We start from the raw sequence: 5,481 nt of genomic DNA, 5'->3' as shown, positions 1-5,481 counted from the left end.
GGACATTGTTAAAGACACACTCTGTTAGATGGACATCTGTTAAAGACACATTCTGGTAGATGGACATTGTTAAAGACACACTCTGTTAGATGGACATCTGTTAAAGACACATTCTGGTAGATGGACATCAGTTAAAGACACATTCTGGTAGATGGACATTGTTAAAGACACACTGGAATTACAGACAGTGGATTTCAGAGGAAATCTTTAAAGGGCCGGTGTAGCCATTTATTATTATTATTTTTTTTTTATCAAATAATTTCTGGTGAACAACTAAGTACTTTACTGTGATTGTTTTCTATTTAAAATTGTTTAAAAAAAATGGTTTATTAGAAAAATAACAATTTCTCAAGCAAGAATTTAGCTAGGACTGTCTGGGAATGAGGAGGGGAAAACTAGCTGTTATTGGCAGAGACGTTTGGAACTCTCTTATTGGTCCATTAAACTAATTCATCACTCGGTGATGTCATCAGGCAGGCCAAAATTCCATCCCACCAAAACAGGCTGAAATTTCAGGAGGTCTTTTCAAAACAGCTCTTAATACTAAAAAGGAGCATTATCATAATTATCACAATTTCCAAACTATTATTCCAACCTCATAGTGTGGGAAAATATATATAAAACACAGGGAAATGACGGTTTTGAATGAACTGGGCCTTTAACAGTCCACTTCTAAATGATGACGGTCTGGTTTGAACTGACTTCCCATATGGATTATCTAACACACAGAACACATAACTGGGCCAAAGACAAACATGGCAACAAATGATGCCAAATGAACATGTATATCACATGAACCTGAAGACTGGAAATATTCCACACTGTGAGAGGTGAGGTAAAGAGGTACAACTTTAGACAGATGATGACTATTATTCTACTGAGAGGTGAGGTAAAGAGGTACAACTTTAGACTGATAAAGACTATTATTCTACTGAGAGGTGAAGAGATGACTATTATTCTACTGAGAGGTGAGGTAAAGAGGTACAACTTTAGACTGATAAAGACTATTATTCTACTGAGAGGTGAAGAGACGACTATTATTCTACTGAGAGGTGAAGAGATGACTATTATTCTACTGAGAGGTGAAGAGATGACTATTATTCTACTGAGAGGAGAGGTGAAGAGATGACTATTATTCTACTGAGAGGTGAAGAGATGACTATTATTCTACTGAGAGGTGAAGAGATGACTATTATTCTACTGAGAGGTGAAGAGATGACTATTATTCTACTGAGAGGTGAAGAGATGACTATTATTCTACTGAGAGGTGAAGAGATGACTATTATTCTACTGTGAGGTGAGGTGAAGAGATGACTATTATTCTACTGAGAGGTGAAGAGACGACTATTATTCTACTGAGAGGTGAAGAGATGACTATTATTCTACTGAGAGGTGAAGAGATGACTATTATTCTACTGAGAGGTGAAGAGATGACTATTATTCTACTGAGAGGTGAAGAGATGACTATTATTCTACTGAGAGGTGAAGAGATGACTATTATTCTACTGAGAGGTGAAGAGATGACTATTATTCTACTGAGAGGTGAAGAGATGACTATTATTCTACTGAGAGGTGAGGTGAAGAGATGACTATTATTCTACTGAGAGGTGAAGAGATGACTATTATTCTACTGAGAGGTGTAGAGATGACTATTATTCTACTGAGAGGTGAAGAGATGACTATTATTCTACTGAGAGGTGAAGAGATGACTATTATTCTACTGAGAGGTGATGAGATGACTATTATTCTACTGAGAGGTGAAGAGATGACTATTATTCTACTGAGAGGTGAAGAGATGACTATTATTCTACTGAGAGGTGAGGTGAAGAGATGACTATTATTTCTACTGAGAGGTAAAGAGATGACTATTATTCTACTGAGAGGTAAAGAGATGACTATTATTCTACTGAGAGGTGAAGAGATGACTATTATTCTACTGAGAGGTGAAGAGATGACTATTATTCTACTGAGAGGTGAGGTGAAGAGATGACTATTATTCTACTGAGAGGTGAAGAGATGACTATTATTCTACTGAGAGGTGAAGAGATGACTATTATTCTACTGAGAGGTGAAGAGATGACTATTATTCTACTGAGAGGTGAGGTGAAGAGATGACTATTATTCTACTGAGAGGTGTAGAGATGACTATTATTCTACTGAGAGGTGAAGAGATGACTATTATTCTACTGAGAGGTGTAGAGATGACTATTATTCTACTGAGAGGTGAAGAGATGACTATTATTCTACTGAGAGGTGAGGTGAAGAGATGACTATTATTCTACTGAGAGGTGAAGAGATGACTATTATTCTACTGAGAGGTGAGGTGAAGAGATGACTATTATTCTACTGAGAGGTGAAGAGATGACTATTATTCTACTGAGAGGTGTAGAGATGACTATTATTCTACTGAGAGGTGAAGAGATGACTATTATTCTACTGAGAGGTGTAGAGATGACTATTATTCTACTGAGAGGTGAAGAGATGACTATTATTCTACTGAGAGGTGAAGAGATGACTATTATTCTACTGAGAGGTGAAGAGATGACTATTATTCTACTGAGAGGTGAGGTGAAGAGATGACTATTATTCTACTGAGAGGTGAAGAGATGACTATTATTCTACTGAGAGGTGAAGAGATGACTATTATTCTACTGAGAGGTGAAGAGATGACTATTATTCTACTGAGAGGTGAAGAGATGACTATTATTCTACTGAGAGGTGAAGAGATGACTATTATTCTACTGAGAGGTAAAGAGATGTGAAGAGATGACTATTATTCTACTGAGAGGTGAAGAGATGACTATTATTCTACTGAGAGGAGAGGTGAAGAGATGACTATTATTCTACTGAGAGGTGAAGAGATGACTATTATTCTACTGAGAGGTGAAGAGATGACTATTATTCTACTGAGAGGTGTAGAGATGACTATTATTCTGCTGAGAGGTGAAGAGATGACTATTATTCTACTGAGAGGTGAGGTGAAGAGATGACTATTATTCTACTGAGAGGTGAAGAGATGACTATTATTCTACTGAGAGGTGAAGAGATGACTATTATTCTACTGAGAGGTGAAGAGATGACTATTATTCTACTGAGAGGTGAAGAGATGACAATTATTCTACTGAGAGGTAAAGAGATGACTATTATTCTACTGAGAGGTGAGGTGAAGAGATGACTATTATTCTACTGAGAGGTAAAGAGGTGACTATTATTCTACTGAGAGGTGAAGAGATGACTATTATTCTACTGAGAGGTGAAGAGATGACTATTATTCTACTGAGAGGTGAGGTGAAGAGATGACTATTATTCTACTGAGAGGTAAAGAGATGACTATTATTCTACTGAGAGGTGAAGAGATGACTATTATTCTACTGAGAGGTGAGGTGAAGAGATGACTATTATTCTACTGAGAGGTGAAGAGATGACTATTATTCTACTGAGAGGTAAAGAGATGACTATTATTCTACTGAGAGGTGAAGAGATGACTATTATTCTACTGAGAGGTGAGGAGATGACTATTATTATTCTAGAATACAGACCTATACACAAACTACAAAGTACAAAAGGGAAAATAAGTCAGAAGTCTACATACACCTTTGCCAAATACATTTAAACTCAGTTTTTCACAATTCCTGACATTTAATCCTAGTAAAAATTCCCTGTTTTAGGCCAGTTAGGATCACCACTTTATTTTAAGAATGTGAAATGTCAGAATAATAGTAGAGAGAATGATTTATGTCAGCTTTTATTTATTTCATCACATTCCCAGTGGGTCAGAAGTTTACATACACTCAATTAGTATTTGGTATCATTGCCTTTAAATTGTTTAACTTGGGTCAAACGTTTCGGGTAGCCTTCCACAAGCTTCCCACAATAAGTTGGGTGAATTTTGGCCCATTCCTCATGACAGAGCTGGTGTAACTGAGTCAGGTTTGTAGGCCTCCTTGCTCGCACACACTTTTTCAGTTCTTTGTATTGTGATGGCCACTCCAATACCTTGACTTCGTTGTACTTAAGCCATTTTTCCATAACGTTGGAGGTCGGCCTTGAAATACATCCACAGGTACACCTCCAATTGACCCACATGTCAATTAGCCTATCAGAAGCTTCTACAGCCATGACATCATTTTCTGGAATATTCCAAGCTGTTTAAAGGCACAGTCAACTTAGTGTATGTAAACTTCTGAACCACTGGAATTGTGATACAGTAAATTATAAGTGGAATAATCTGTCTGTAAACAATTGTTGGAAAAATTGCTTGTGTCATGCACAAAGTAGATGTCCTAACCGACTTGCCAAAACTATAGTTTGCTAACAAGAAATGTGTGGAGTGGTTGAAAAACGAGTTTTAATGACTCCAACCGAAGTGTATGTAAACTTCCGACTTCAACTGTACATCATACAAGAAACAAATACATTGTAACATTACAGTGGAACAAATCTGGTCAACACACAACAGACAGAGAAGAGAGAGAGAGAGAGAGAGAGAGAGAGAGAGGGTAGAGAGAGAGAGAGAGAGAAGAGAGAGAGAGAGAGAGAGAGAGGGGTAGAGAGAGAGAGAGAGAGAGAGAGAGAGAGAGAGAGAGAGAGAGAGAGAGAGAAAAAGAGAAAGAGAGACAGAGAGAGGGAGAGGGAGAGAGAGAGAAAGAGGGAGAGAGAGGAAGAGAGAGAGAGACAGAGAGAGAAAGAGGGAGAGAGAGAGAGAGGGAGAGAGAGGAAGAGAGAGAGGGAGAGAGAGAACGAGAGAGATGGAGGGGTAAATAAAAAGAGAAGGAGAGAACGGAGTAACGTTATAGTCCTTGGTTAGTTAGTTACCGGAGAGAGCCGTTGAGAGGAGAGTCCATCCGCTAGGAGAGCTTCACTCCCGTAAACACTCCCGTAAACTCCGCAAACCGTGGTATTCCATCTGCGTGCTTCTGTTTCCCCGGTAATATCCGTTATCTGTTATCCAGCCACTGCTCTCGTCTCGCTGTCGGTGAGCTCCAGTTAAAATCCCAATATCCAACAGGGGAGAAAAAACCTCACCAGTCACGTTGTCTCAAAGCACACCGCAGTCTCAGAGAAAGAGAGAGGTTTGGAACTTTAGAACCAAAACATACGGTCATACGGCCGGTAACGGAGGGTGTTCTAGTGCATCCCCGATCAGCTCCGCTCTGAAAGCCTGACAGCGCGAGTCACAAACCCGAGTTCAGCCGCACCCGGTGAAAGGCAGGACCACGTGACCGACCGACAGCCCTCCCTTCGCGCACAGGCTTACTGTACATCTAGGGAGCGCACGAGCCGAACAGCATCCTTCTGCCGATACAGTAGAAGAACCAGGCATCACACCGAGTCTCTCTGAACACAGCCCCGTCGGTCAACAAAGGGGCAGACCGGGATAGTGGAGGCTGCAACGACCCTCCCTAGAGCGTTGGTTATGTTCATACATGTAATAGAGGGTAATAGTCACCACCTAGGAGAGAGACTGGGGCAGGAGGGTAA

At 39.8% G+C, this 5,481-nt stretch overlaps 1 protein-coding gene across 1 annotated transcript in view; it reads right to left on the bottom strand.

The window, feature by feature from the left end:
- The window catches only part of LOC116371401 (voltage-dependent T-type calcium channel subunit alpha-1G-like), a 42,758-nt gene extending 37,590 nt beyond the window's left edge, over positions 1-5,168 (bottom strand). Inside the window, exon 1 of the mRNA XM_031820265.1 lies at positions 4,816-5,168. The gene's annotated coding sequence lies outside the window, so the exon portion shown is untranslated. The remainder of the gene's footprint in view (positions 1-4,815) is intronic.
- Positions 5,169-5,481: the final 313 nt, after the last annotated feature.

Source organism: Oncorhynchus kisutch, unplaced genomic scaffold (assembly GCF_002021735.2).
Source record: "Oncorhynchus kisutch isolate 150728-3 unplaced genomic scaffold, Okis_V2 scaffold3202, whole genome shotgun sequence".
Taxonomy (NCBI): domain Eukaryota; kingdom Metazoa; phylum Chordata; class Actinopteri; order Salmoniformes; family Salmonidae; genus Oncorhynchus; species Oncorhynchus kisutch.
Note: the sequence above shows the minus strand (reverse complement) of the source record. Positions and strands in the feature narration are given on the sequence as shown.